Here is a 15804-nt window from a genome sequence, read left to right on the forward strand (position 1 = left end):
TTTATTGATTATTTTTTAACCTGGAAAAAAAAACATTTCTCACAGGATCAGCTTGATCCAAATAAAATGAATCGATTAACACACTTACCATAACACAGCAGCTCCCCATCAGTTGCCACCAGTTGATGACTTTTCACTTCTTCTTCTTCTGTTTTAAAAGTGGAGCGCTCGTCTTCTTCTTCCTCTTCGTGTTTTAATGGCATCTGACATCCAAAAGGATCATTACCGCCATCTAGTGGTGCGCTCTGTTCCTCGTCTTTATATTATCAGCAGCGCAACCGGCTACCGCAACACATTTTCCCCCTCGGTAAAATCGGGGACATTTCCGGGGACAGCTTTAGCCGGGGACAGGTGGTCCAAAACGGGGACAGTCCCCGGAAAAAGGGGGACGTCTGGTCACCCTAGCGTACTCTAACTGTGACCAAGTGGCCAACAGCATTGACACTGTTCTAAAACAAAGTATGAAAAGACTCAACATTATACATCAACTATATCCCTGGTGTGACTGATTGGCTAAAAGTTGTGAAACAGAATAGCTGATATAGCGATAAAGCTAGTGTAGCAATATAATGGAGAAATAGAAAACTAATAAATGACAAAAGTCTTGTTGGTAGCATTGCTATCGTTATCCTAGCATCTATGCTAACAACAGAGCTAAGAAGACAAAGCTCTTACCTTCATAATCGAAAAGGTATTGTTCCACGGAAGTTGTATGACGTCACTGTGAAAAGGGTCTATTACAATGGCCGTTTCTCAATTCACGAGAACGCGAGTACGGACTCGCGTTCTCGTCAAGTCTGTTCTCGGTAAGAACACAGGAAGATCGGACTTGACGAGAACGCGAGCACGCAGCACGTATTGTGTATTGGAACAGAAGCGTACTCGTGACGTCATCACACCCGCAGCTCTTGAGCATTTCTTTAACATTCAAAACTATTTATTAGGGGTGTCAACAATAATCGATTCAGCGATGCATTGCAATGCAGGGCATGCACGATTCAGCATCGATGCGGCAACGTGCCATAATCGATTCTGTCACTGTTTATTTTCTGGCCTCAAATGGACAAGTTGTGAAGTTTCAATTACTTCCGACATAGCAGGTACCGACATAGCAGCCAATAAAATATGTTGTTATTATCTGATTGCTTTTGTTGCCTCATGACTGATGAAAAATTTGCCTTGTGTGCAGTAGAATTTTGATGCATCGCAATGCATCGCAATGCATCGAAGAATCAAATTGAATCGAATCGTTACCTGGTGAATCGTAATCGAATTGAATCGTGAGGGCAGTGCCAATGCACACCCCTACTATTTATACACTACACCATCATATCTTATTGAAAACGTTTTTTTTTTATTAATTTCTAAAAAGTCTAATAAAATATCTAAAACAAATTACAGAATTGTGGGTATAAAACCAGCAATAGCGGGAATTTCTTTGTTGGGAGTTGTAATTGTAGTTATAGAGGCGATTGAATCTTTTTAAAAAATCAGCACTTTGTAGAAGCAAAATGAGCGATACGAGCATTATTGCTCTTGCTCTGGTCGTTGGTCAGCTTTACCAGCAGGCTGAAGAGGAGGTGATGCAGTTGAGGAGGAAAATCCGAGCAAGGAGAAGATTGATGCAGCAAAGGAGGCTCAGAAGGCAGGCTTTGCTCACCCATCTATTGCCAACTGGTAGGCATTTTAAGATTGACAGCCTATATCCTACTTTTATCTTTAAAAAAACATTGAGGATGGTAATAAAAACGTGATCAGTTTGCAATTGTGACTATTTTCTATAAATAATTAAAATGAGGAGCCAATTTTAACATTAGTAACAGTAGGGTTAAGCTACTGTATTGCACCTCCTGTGTAATATTCTGGTTTCTGTTCTGGTTTTATTTTTGAGTAATTTTCCTCTCCTGCTTTAGGTTTTCTGCTTGCTTTGAGTTTGTGTCCTGTCTGGGTTTTTATTTACTGTTAGTTTATCCTGTTTTGTCATTTGTTTTAGTCTTAGCTTTATTTTCTGTTTTAGGTTTTTACTTTAGAGTGATTTTGTTTCTTAGTAAGTTGGTGTAGTTTCTGTTCACTTGTCCTGTCAGCTTTTTAGCTTTGGTTTCTGGTTTATTTCTTGTTTTGATCCTCTGCACTGATGTCTGGTCTAATTACTTACTCTGCACACCTGCCTAACTCCACCCCTGTTGCAATCATCTCTGACCGGTTTCACCTGCTTCCTCCTCCATATAAACAGTTGAGACCAGACATCAGTGCCAGGTTGTTCTTGTTGAGTTGATGGGTGAGTCTCCTCCTGCAGCATTCAGTTTATGTTTTGCGTTTGGATTTTTTTGACCCTCTAGTCTCCAGTAACCTGAGCCATCCTGTTCTGTCTGTTCCTGCCCTGCCTGCACAACTGGACTGTTTGTTTTTCTGCCATTTTTGTTACAACAGGGGTTTTTTTTGGATTTTGTCTCTGTTTTTGATTTCTGTTATTAAAATCTTCGTTTTAAAGAAACCTCTGCTGGTCTGGCTGAATTCTGGGTCCCCTGCCTCTGATCATTACATCCTGACCTTCACAGCATTGATTAAGAAAGGAAAAAACATATTTTTTATGTCTGTTCGTCTTTACAGTGATTGATCTATAAATTATGTGCAGTTAGTTCAGCTCATTTTTCAGTGAAATGGTAAAAATACCAGAGAAGGGAAGCCATTTGTTACATTTACTATACTTGACTAGTTTTACAACACTATACATTTTACCTTTTCTTTCTTGAGAACTATATTAATCTGCATGTTAAGCAGTTATAGTTTTATGCTGTGAAAAAGTGACAATTGAAAAAAAAACAATTATGGTAACATTTGCCATTTTTTATTTACAGGAAGAATCAGAAACAAAATATGTGAGGATAAACACTTCTGTGCCGATCCTCCAAATATTTTTTAATGAAGGGGACCTGAAACCAGCCTTCAGGCTGAACAGGTCCACCATCGTCCTCCTCCTTCAGCTGCTGCCCATCAGAAGGTCCATGGATGGCCACAGGAGATAGAGGTGCTGGTGACCCTCTACTGGCTGGCCTGTGGTGCATCCAATAGGGAAACAGCTTGCCAGTAAGATCTCTTACCTTCTTGTCCTTAAATAGAGCCAACAATGACACACAACTGATACATAGATTATATTAATTGGACAGAAGATTAAGACATATCAGCATATTACCTAAATTACAAGTTAATTTTATATTTGGTACAGGTCAAGTGGAGGCGCGCTACAACAGGCACCACGCCAAGGCTGATTAACATCATTGAGCGTGTCTTTGGTGATCTGAAGACACGGTGGCGTTCCATCTTCTTAAGGGCGTTGGAGATCCGCCCAACATTTGCCCCAAAAGTAATCGCCGCCTGCTGCATCATCCACAATATGTGTATAGCAGCAGGGGACCAGCTGGACGTGGAGGATGAGGAGGTTGATCCAGAGGAGGATGGCCATCCAGCGGCTGAAGACAGGGAGCTGCTGCAGCTGGCTGCATGTTTAAGTGAACATGACTACACCTGACCTAATGTAGATCAGTTGGAGTCATGTACACATGCTGCTTCATTTCTTTTTTTTCACCACCTGTGAAAATATATTAAATAATCATTAAATAATTTCCATTCCAAATATTTTTATTTGTAAGTTTATAGGCGTTGTCTATTTGTATAAGATCTTAATAGAATTTATTTCTTTGTTTTAAACCATGTTACTAACTGTTAATAATTTGTTGAATATATTACACCTTCATTCTTTTCCAAAGATTAAACATTTGTATAAAGTAAATGTCTGTTTTTTCATATACTATTATTACTATTGTTTTCTTTCCCTCTTTCTCCTCTCAATTATTCGTGTCCTGACTCAGAAGAAACTCACTTAGATAGGAAAAACATTTATAGATTTTATTTATTTATTTATTTTATATGCTGCTGTCGTCCTTGGCAGACATTTACAATTTATTCCAGCAAGTATTGAGTTAATAAAGCAACACACGTCAGTCAGATAAACACAAAACTAGTGATGGTGAGATGAAGTCTCATGAGGCATTGAACCACTTGAGCCAACTGGTTCGAGAAAGGGTTCATTTCTTGGAGCTTCATGTGCACACGACACCACCTACTGGCCAGGTGTATAATCACAGCCAGCTGTATCTTAACACGTGTGATGCATTAATTTTTTTTTGTCTATTATGGCTCTTGAGAATGACTTCACAAAAGGTGTAGGACGAAATCATTTGTCTACATAAATTCTGTATACAGATATGTGTATAATAAAATATTGTTTGAATGTATTCTCTGTGTGTAATTATTCCCAAAATAGTAGTGACATGTGATATGGCATGGTGTGTAATAATGTTTTTCCGTGACTCTAGAAAAATGACATGGGCTTAATCAGGCAGAAGACAGTGAAAGTGCTTGTGGAACTAGGGAGGGGGTAGTGAATAGGCTAATGCTTGTGTAACTTGGATGATTTCATGCATTTTTATTAAGAAACAACAATTTCTCCACAGTTTTTGGTTTCAAACGATTTCTCTTTTTTGACACTACTTCTCCAGCCTTTGAAAAGACACGCTCACATGGCACAGATGATGCCGGGGTACATAAATAAATAAGTGCAAGTTTGTACAGATTGGGGTACAGTGACCGATTATTAGCCCAGTACTCCAGGGGGTTCTCCAGCCTGTCCTGAATCCAACGTCATCCCCAATAGTGAAAGGCTGGGTATCCTTCACTATCATGGAGACTAGCGCTTCATCCAGCTCTTGTTTTCTGGTGGCTGGTTAAAAGGTAATAAATACAGTGTTGGTTACCTGTCTTTATTTGCACAACAAGCAAACATCAGCATGCAAAAATTGTGATAGTGTGTTTGTAATATAGTAGCTAATGCGCCAGTCATCCTCGCGGTTACTGGCGGAGGGGGGGGGGGGGGGGGGGGGCGTCGGTGAAGTCGCTTCTCGCTTCTCGCTTCAAAGTATCCATGTATTTTTGCCTGTTTTTTCCCTGCCATTCCCTATATGTACGCGAGAAAGCAACAACAAAAAACCGCGTGTTAACGTCAAATAAACATGCAAAAGTTAGTTTTTTTTTTTTTTTGGAATGTTGGCGTGGCGGCTGCCTCGCCAACATAGTGCTGCGGGAAACACTGCTGTGGGGTTTCTAAAGCTGTCAAACCCCGCGGCAAAATCTGAACCACTTCCCGAAGCAGTCACGTGGCAGAGCCGGGCAGCGAGGCTTCGGACGTCATCGTTTTCGGCTCCTCCCCTAAATGAAGCAAGCCTCGATACGCGCTTTACGGAAACGCCCCCTCCATTACTCGACACACGCCTCGAAGCCTCGGCACATCACGTAACATCACTACACAAAACAAATATATCATAACCAGCGGTACTACGCACACTATTTTTTTTAATTACGCACTAACTCTGTAAACGGGCCACATAGGAAAGCTTAAAAGTATAATGTTCTCACCTCAAACAATCTGAAAACGTACTTTTGAAGAACAACAGCAGCAGAAAAGGGAATTTTTAACTTACCGCTGTGAGCTCTGTTTGCGCTGTCTCAAATCAAGCTGCGGCCGCGGTGCATTCTGGGCAAGTGGTCAGTCTGAAGAACGCACAAGTCTGCTCTGATGCATGCTCGATAAAGAGGGCGGGCGAGAACAACATCCGGGGAATTCGGCGCATTCTCGATTTGGCGTTCTCGGCAAATGGAACAGTGCTCGGGCTGAGGCTGATGACGTGTCACGAGCACACTCAAGAACGCATATTGAGAAACGGCCAATATATGTCTCAACAGGAAGCAAGCCTTTCAAAATAAAACTAAACTTCACAATAAAATGGCCTGAACAAATCTTCTTACTGAATATGATAAAAATAAAAAGTAAACTATCAAACAAATAACTTAAATATTTTAGATTTATGGCTCCAACATCACTTTTTCCTCTTTAAAAGCCACTGTTAAATGATATGTTTGTCTGTTTAAAACAGCCACCAAGAAAAATCTCTCTACAATTACACTGTCGCGCTGCGCTAAAGGATCCTGTCTATTGCACAATAGCTTATTCATTCGAAAAGCTCTGAAATTATTCTTGCACCTTCTGCAACAGGTTGCTGTCGTAAAAATGGACATGACTACGACAGACTTCTCTATCTCCTCCTCTTATACAGCTGCGATCAAATCCTGTTTACATGAAATAAGCCTGCTCTAGAGCAGGTTTAAGTTTGTGCACATGTTGCTATGACAACGAGTCCAGGATGAACGGACCCCAGTTATCTGTTTCAATTAAAAGGTTTTGTCACAAAAACAATGTCCTGAATGTACAGTGCGTGAGGATCACGGTGGGCAGCTGTTACGAGCCAGCTCAGCCAGGGAAAAAGGGAAGTCAACATTTAACCAGATGTAAATGATTTTATGAATAAAAAGCAATGTATTGTTTTGTGTTTCAGGCTTTGCATATATATACATATATATATATATATATATATATATATATATATATATATATATACATACAACAAGGAAGATACTCCGAGTACAAACCACCAGCTATATTTTACAAAAATAAACCTTTGATACATATAGAAAACTGTTAAACAAATCCAAACTCTAGCCAAGTAGCTTAAAAACAGAGCCTACCAAAACTAAACTTTAACAGTTGGACAACTCAAAAGGCTGGAGTAAAGCTCAGTAATTTGCCAACCTGAAGCACCAGGTTTTCCAGAAGGCGCTTGGCAAAATCCTCAAGAAAGTAATATTCAGCAACAAGTGTGGAGCAAAGCGAGATTTAAAACACCCCAAGCAACAAGGCAAGCTGCTCCTACAAATCACAGCTGCCCTGATTCTTCTTCTCTTGTTTATGAAGTTTTATTGGCGGTTGGCAAACAACGAAATGGTGCATTACTGCCATAAACTAGTATGGAGTATGGATAAAAAGGACTAATTTCATCCCAAAAAAAAAAAACAGATCAACAAAATAGAAGAAACCAAACAAAATCAACACAACAAAATAAGGTTCAGATCCTCTCAATGATATTGATTGTTCTAAGATATCCATCATCTTCCGCTTATCCGGGGTCGGGTCGCGGGGGCAGCAGCTTCAGTAGGGAGGCCCAGACGTCCCTCTCCCCGGCCACTTGGGCCAGCTCCTCAGGAGGAATCCCAAGGCGTTCCCAGCAGGGAGACATAGTCCCTCCAGCGTGTCCTGGGTCTTCCCCTGGGTCTCCTCCCGGTGGGACGTGCCCGGAACACCTCACCAGGGAGGCGTCCAGGAGGCATCCTGACCAGATGCCCGAGCCACCTCAACTGGCTCCTCTGGACGTGGAGGAGCAGCGGCTCTACTCTGAGTCCTCCCCGGATGACTGAGCTCCCCCTGTTTATACTGTTCACAATCATGATTGCATACTGTTCTAATTGTTTTTACTGTTTTATTGATTTTATGATTGACAGCTGGAGATAGGCACCAGCACCCCTCACGACCCCAACAGGGATAGACGTGTTATAAAATGGATGGATGTTGTTGACTCAACCTGCCAAAGGGTATACAGATGGAAATTAGCCATAGCTATAATCTAGCATATTTACGTGTACATGTCCATTTATATGCATTGTCCCTTTTTAGATAAATAAACTCAAATTCAAACATCAGAAATCCGAACCAAGTAAACATCAGAATCTGCTCTTTTTAATGGTTATTGTGGACAACCAAAGAATTTGACTTTGGTTACACCACTCACACCGAACTGACATTAGGTATAAAGTTTTAATATGCTACAAATTTTAGTTAAAGTTGTTCAATCCTGTAAAAATAAACATAACATAAATTAATGTTCATGAAACATAAAGACAACATCTCATCTTTAATTTGGGCAAATCTTAGATATACAAGGCATCATGGGGTGCCATCCACTTCAAAACCCAAACAGACTGTTGTAGGAGCTCATATTAATATGATAAAATAATAATTTGTTGTGTGTACCATTAACTTTCTCATTCACTCAATGTGCCTCCTGAACAACAGCTGCATTTCTGAATTTCCAATGGCATGCTGCACATAACTGAAAACATTTTTCTCTGCAGGCAGGAAGTCTGCAATGTTTCCACCATGTGGTCAGATCCTTATATTTCTTTAGGGGGAAACCAATATTTACAATGTGCAGAGTTTTGTCTTTTATTTTACTTAATCTAAAAACATAAAGTTGGTGCAATAACCATCTAAATTGTAAACTTATGCCGTGTCATGGCTGCACATAAGATCATCCATAAACTGGTTCTGGAACTTAGGGGTGCAGCCAGTTGAGAGGAGCTGGTGAATATGGACTACAAAAGGACAATGTTTTCTTGTATTGAATGGTTTGGACAGTTATATTCTTAGGATTGTATCATCAGAACTGTAGAGTTACATCTTGAACTCTGGAGTGAGGAGAGGGGCAGAGCTGTCAACTGATCCCTTTGCCATCCTGAGTAAGAATGTGATCTAAGGTCAGTAGACAGATTTAATGTGTGATACACACACAAATCTACCAATTTGATCAAATGTTTAATTGTACAGAAAAACCTGGAAATTCAAGATGCCATCACTTCTGAACTTTGGAGCCCTTTTTAGATATGCAACCTATAACCTGAATCATTCACATGCCATCATAGTTCTGCTTGTGGACCCAATTACTTTCTGCCTGGTTACGTTTTCTCAGTATTTATTTATATATTTATCTATGTCTAGATCTTTAAGACAAGAATGAATCTTTAAAGGTATATAGCCACGTAATGTGCATATAAAAAAAGACCAAAAAACGTTTGATCATGATCAAATAAGGTTACATACACCAAGCTTCTATCTTGATAGTGTTTTGATGGTTCTTTTTGAGCCAAAAAATAATCCCCTCTCAGGCGCAATGAGCAGATTTAAACATACGTGACGACATCTACTGGCAGTATTGCAGAACTTCATAATGCCAGTTTGCTTAATTAATAAATCAAAATGAAATAATGGCGGATCGAGCCTGACCCTCTGCAACGTCTCGCAGTAAAGCTGCAGCTCGGCATCGTGAAGACCAACGTTATTAAATAAATAAACTGATCTACAGCAACTTTTAGAGCCTCATATCAGAACATTTACTCATGTCAGTCAACTCTGCGTCACATCTGAGCCTCGGCAGGTTTAGCGTCCGCTTCAGTGAACACCAACGTTCAGACTGGATTCCCCGAGAAATTCCAGGTTTTTCCCTCCTGGAATCTTTTTTTGTGCTTTTTTTTTCACTGGATCTTGGAGTTTTTTTCATTGTTTTGCTGGGAGATACTAATAGCTGTTAGCCACTTCCTTGTTTTAACCCCTGCTGCACATGAGCGGTACGTACTTCCATTAATATTGTAAATACATATGAAAGGCTTTATTTACTAATGAACTGAGCAAAGACAAAGTGTAAAACACCAAAATAACATCTAATACGTCAGCAGGACGTGATAGTATTTTATAAAAACTCTGTATGCAACCAGCGTGAGCTACTGAAGTGTAAATAAATAAAAAGCTAAAAAAAAAACATTACTATGTACCTTCAAACATTTAAATATGTTGAATTTGTGAAGTGTGACATGTACAGAGGAAACACTTGTACCTTGCAAAGGTTCTCTGTCCAACTTAGCTTTGGTCTCTGGCTATTACAAATCTTTTATTTTCCTCCCATCACATCATAACTATGTATGATGAAAAAAAAATATTGGACTTCCAACAATGCTTGCAAAATAAAATTTCTCTTCATCTTCAGCTTTTGAACAGATGGCAGAAGGTTTTGCTTCACAACTGTCTGTTATTTGGAACTGTTGATGATATTAACCACCAAGACTAAGGTCAATTTATTCATAAAGACAATTTTAAAACAACAAGAGCTGATCAAACTGCGGTATAACTTGTCGAATATGACAAGACAAACAATGACTTCACAGATCATCTTAGAGAGGTAGAAATCCCAGTGAATAAACATTGGGTTTTAAATGAGTTTTTAAATTATCTAATTCAGGAGAGGTCCTAATGTTGAAGGGCAGTCTGTTTGACAGTTTCAGAGCAGTTGTTGCAAAAGTCTGGCTTTCTCTATGTTTCAAGAGTCTGGGAACAGAAGACCTTAGTGATGTAGGTAAATAAAATGAAAAGGTCATTGAAGTGCCAGTCCATTTATAAATGAACAATAAAATCTTAAACAGTTCCAAAAGTCACAAGCTTCCAGTCTAAAGAAGCCAGCATGGGAGGAATACTGTCTGCGTATCTCAGCTGAAACTTTGGACCAACTGAAGCTGCCGATTCACGACACTCCAATGCCAACATGAGGACTATGATCCAGGCGGGCTGAAATCACAGGGCCACACAGACACAGAACAAACAACCATCTACAGGGAGGAAACCGGAGTACCCAGCTGACCGTCAAAACCAGACCCAGTGTGTATCGGTGCTTGGTGCAGTTGCTCTGGAGCTTTAATGATCATTTTACGGATGAGACCTAAATAGTCAATAGTCTATCTATCTGCTTCACACTCCCCGATTTGCTTCCACTGCTGACTTTCCTGCTGGTTCCAGTTATTAAGGATAAAGCAGGCAAAGTGGGTAGTTTGGAAAACAACAGGTTAGCGTTGTGTTAAAGGCACTAGAAATAATAACGAAATTTAGAATAAATGATTTGATCCACTGAAAGGAAAAGCAGTTTGGCTTTAAGGTTAAACACAGCGCTGACCTTTATTTAAATGTTTTAAAAGAAGCCCTGAAAAAGGAAGACGGAGCTCATCAGTTCATCTGTTTTATTGATGCTTCTAAAGTTGTTCTTTAACCTGTTAAAGAGGCCCTCAGAGGCCTTGTTTCTGAATTTTTGCTTAAAATGACACAATGACTTAAATCTTATTACATTTTATTCAACAACTACAACCTCCATTTAAATAATTTTGGTTTTAGAAATAGTCAAATAAGGAGATTCCCTCACAAGTCTAATTATCACAGCAGCTGCTATAGTTTCAGAGAATATGAGGATGGAACATAAAATAGAGGATTTTAGCTCCCTCACCAGTTTTTTTCTGCATTATAAAGTATACGAACCTTTTAGAAAATGAATAAAGTTAAAAACTTTCAGAAAGCCTAGATAAATATGTAAACATTACATGTGCAGCTCAGATAAGCTAAACCAAAGTTACAGAGGTTTTAGTAAAAAATATAAAGTAAAATTGTATTAGCCCTCTGATGGATGAAATATGAAAGCCTTTGTCAAGATTTTTTTCTCAAGTATTTCTATTCTTCTTAGGACATGAAAAAAAAGTTAAACTTTTTTTCTTTTTCTTTTTTTACGTTATTTCATGAAGTTACAGATATGTCCAATGCAGTGGACTACGTGCGCCTGAAAACTCAACATAAAACTGTCATGGTTGAGTTTTGGTTTGGCTTTGTTTTTCTGTTACTTTCATTTTTTCATCTCTTTTGGGTTAGGTTTGACTTTATTTATTGTTAGTTTTCAGTCATCAGTTATTTTCTGTCAATTTTCACTTCACCTCCTCAGCAGTCAGTCACACCTTCTTCTTCTTCTTCTGTTGTTGTTTTATGGCGGATTGGCAGGCCAACGTAAAAGGTGCATTTCCGCCACCTACTGATCTGGAGTGTGGAGTGCACAATTTTGGAAGACTACAAAATTAATCGTCAGTCACACCTGATAATCATTTACCAGCCAATTAGTCAGACCCTTGTTTCACCTGTTAGTGCTCTATTTAAACCTCCCTCTGCCTTCAGTTCAGCACTGGGCCGTCATCATTCCACACCTCTCCATGCCAGTCCCCGGTTTGCCTTGGAAGCTTTGCTTTGCTTCGCTTCCTCATTTATAGCCTTAGTTCTCTGGTTTTCTCGTTAGTTTACTTATTCATGTTCTAGTTTTCTTGTTTTGCCTTAATTTCTAGTTTAGCTTTAGTCTCATAATTTTGCTTAAGTATTGTTTGTTACCTTAGTCTTTCAGCTTCAGTTTTGTGTTACTTTAGCTATCTAGTGTTACATTAGTTTACCCGTTCCTGCCCTAGTTTCTTTGTTTTGGTTTTGCATTAGTTTTATAGTTTTTCTTGAATGTCTCGATCTTTTTCCTAGTTTTTATTTTTTTTATTTTGATTTTCTAGTTTTTTGCATCGGTTTTTCTTTTGTTATCCCTACCCTAGTTCTTCTGGTTTTGTTCTATAGGTTAGTTCATGCCTGGTTTTCTAGTTTTTGGTTTAGATCTGTAGTTTCCCAGCGCTCTTTAGGTCCCAGCGCTTCTTAGTTTTGTTTTGGCCCCCTAGCTCTTAGTACCCTGGCGTGTTTGACGCTCTCCATTCTCTGGAATTTAGACGCCCTTAGTTCCTGGTATTTTTGTTTCCTGGCGTGTTAGGACGCCCTCTGACCCCTGTAGACTTTGTGTTTTCCCGGCGTGTTAGAACGCCCTTTGTCTCCTGGCATTTTAGGACGCCCTCCGCCTTTGTTTCCTGGCGTATTAGGATGCCCTTTGTTCCTGTTTCCCTGGTGCTTAGATTTCTAGCGTTAGATTTAGTGTTCCCGGCGTGTTTAGACGCGCTCTGTTCTTGGTTCCCCAGCGTGTTAGGACGCCCTCTGTTTTCGGTTCCCTGGCGTGTTAGGACGCCCTCTGTTCTCGGATCCCCAGCGTGTTAGGACGCCCTTTGTTCTCGGTTCCCCGGCGTGTTAGGACGCCCTTTTGTTCTCGGTTCCCCGGCGTGTTAGGACGCCCTTTGTTCTTGGTTCCCCTGCGTGTTAGGACGCTCTCTGACTCTTGGTTCCCCAGCGTGTTTGGACGCCCTCTGTTCTCGGTTCCCCGGCGTGTAAGTACGCCCTCCGTTCTTGTTCCTTGGCGTTTTAGATGTTCCTGCTTCCCTCACATCCCGACGTTCTCTTCCCCAAGCCCCGGCGCTTCCCTCACGCCCCGGCGGGTTTCCCTTTGGCGCTATCGTGCGCCCATTCCTTCCCTTTGGCGCTATCGTGCGCCTGTTCTTCCCTCTGGCGTTGTCGTACGCCTGTTCTTCCCTCTGGCGTTGTCGTACGCCTGTTCTTCCCTCTGGCGTTGTCGTACGCCTGTTCTTCCCTCTGGCGTTGTCGTACGCCTGTTCTTCCCTCTGGCGTTGTCGTACGCCTGTTCTGCCTTATGGCGATGTTCGCCTGTTATGCCCGTTTTTGCCTGGTGGCGATGTTCGCCTGTCAACGTCGGTTAGACGCCTTTTGTTTTGCCTACCAGCATCTGTTAGACATCCTTTTTAGTTCGCCCTAGTGGGTAGTTTTGGTTTGATTTTAGCCCGCCATCCTGCCTTCCCTCCACCCACCCTGGTTCGGTCACTTTGTAGTTTGTTTTGTTTGATTTTAGGCCGTCCGAAGTCCGGCCTTGAGGGGGGGGGGGGGGGGGGAAGTAATGTCATGGTTGAGTTTTGGTTTGGCTTTGTTTTTCTGTTACTTTCATTTTTTCATCTCTTTTGTGTTAGGTTTGACTTTATTTATTGTTAGTTTTCAGTCATCAGTTATTTTCTGTCAATTTTCACTTCACCTCCTCAGCAGTCAGTCACACCTGATAATCATTTACCAGCCAATTAGCCAGACCCTTGTTCCACCTGTGAAGTGCTCTATTTAAACCTCCCTCTGCCTTCAGTTCAGCACTGGGCTGTCATCATTCCACACCTCTCCATGCCAGTCCCCGGTTTGCCTTGGAAGATTTGTTTTGCTCCTGTTGTTAAGGTTAGTCCTGTCAGTCACTCTAAAGACTGTTCGTTCACTGTTTGTTCCTGGAGAGGTTCTGCTCTGTGTCCTGGTGTCTCTCAAGTTCTGCTAACCTGACTAGCCGCCCTGGTGAAGCTCAGCTCTGAGCCCTGGTGTCTCTCAAGTTCTGCTAACCTGACTAGCCGCCCTGGTGAAGCTCAGCTCTGTGCCCTGGTGTCTCCAATGAACTGCTAACCTGAGTGCTATGAGGCCTGCTAGCCGAGCAGCACCTAGCAAGTGTGGACTCTCTGTAGTCTTTCTGCAGTCCTGAACCTCCGGTCTTCATCACTCATCACCCAGCATACTTCTTTCAATAAAGACTCAAACTTTTAGTTCCGTGTGTGCGTCCTGAGTTCATCGGTAAACAAAACCCTGACAAAAACATTATGAATTTAATATAAAAAGAGAACGATCTTGTATTCTGTTGTAAAAATACAAGCAATTGTTTCAGTGTGTGTGTGTGTGTGTGTGTGTGTGTGTGTGTGTGTGTGTGTGTGTGTGTGTGTGTGTGTGTGTGTATATATATATATATACATTTCACTGCTGGTGTAGAAAACTGAACATAGATCTGTTTTTTTTGTTGCCTTTCATGGTCTAATGCAGGTGTGTCCACAGTGTGGCCCGGGGGGCATTTGCTGTCCCTTTACTGACTTTGTATGGCCCCTGTACTGCATTTTAAGAAAGGTTTGTTTCTACGCAGTAGACAGCATCCTGACCCGTAGATGTAGATGGTGGTACGCCAGCTGCACTGCATCCAACAACAAACAACTGCAGTGGTCATCAAGACTGCTGAGTGGATCCTCGGCTCCACGGTCCCACACCTAAAGATCTGCTTGAACCATCTCCACTGAAAGGCCACAAAGATCCAGGATGACCTTACCCAGCCAGGAGCCTCCGTTCAGCAGCCGTTCATCTGCCAGACTCAGAGTCATGAAGCCTAGGCGCAAATTCAAGCTGGAAGACTTCCGCCTACCTGTTACTGCGTCATCTTCACCTCCGGACCTCGACCCGCTTTCTCCAATCTTCAATCAAGCTTCTGTTTAAAAGGCTCCACAGCTGGAAAGCCTGTCGCTTTCCAGCTGTGCTCGACCCACCTCCTCCCCTTCTCCACCAGCATTCCAAGACGTCATCTTTTCCAACCTCCACCACCAGTGTCGGGCCCCGGAGGAGCATCCCTATTCACCGTTGATGGGCTCATCTGAATTCGTCAGAATTCACTGCTCAAATCTTCAGCCGGGGCCCGAGCGCCAATGAACTGTTATTCATTTTGTCAAATAAATTTGTTAATCGTTGTCTCTTTCTCCGTCTGAGTCTCTCCAGATTGAAATGCGAGCTCACACCAACACAACAGACATAGCTTTTCACCCATGGCTGGGAAACTAATACCTACTGCTATCGCACCCAGTCCAATAAATAACCAAACTGTGGCACAATTATTTTTTGTAACTTGCATTAAAACAGACTATATAACAAACAACATGCATCAACTATATCAGGTTGACATTGATACAAACAAAAAGAGTTGCTGCCAAATTAAATTTAGTTGTATCCTGAAAATTATAATGTTTCTTCTTCTTCAGTTTCTGCTGGAGTATTGTATAAAAGGTTGAATCCTAAGCAATAAAACCACACATTGCTGTATTTCATTTTGACACCACTGGACACATTGCTGCAAAAATGAGATCTGAATAAATTCAACTTAATCTAGAGTTACCAAGAATTTCATGTTCTAGGCTACCAGAGTAACGTGTCTTGTGAAATTGGAGTCTCTGGCTGCTTCAGAGGCCAAGTTTGAAGTTTGAGTGAAAAATCACTATTAGGAAACGTGTGCAGAAATGGAGTGAGTATGGGGGTCTTGCTCGGCGTAAGAAACTTTTTATATGCAAGCTTGGTACTGTCGGAAAGGGCCGGATCAGACGGTCAAACGAGACCACTTAGGTCCTGATGGTCCAACCCGCAATAAGACTTAAAGACTAAGGTTGATTTGATTAGGCCATAAAGTGTACCTAATGAGCACCAGCAATGCTTTTGAATAGAGAGTCATGAGGAAACCGAAG

This window comes from Fundulus heteroclitus, unplaced genomic scaffold (assembly GCF_011125445.2).
Source record: "Fundulus heteroclitus isolate FHET01 unplaced genomic scaffold, MU-UCD_Fhet_4.1 scaffold_504, whole genome shotgun sequence".
Lineage (NCBI taxonomy): Eukaryota > Metazoa > Chordata > Actinopteri > Cyprinodontiformes > Fundulidae > Fundulus > Fundulus heteroclitus.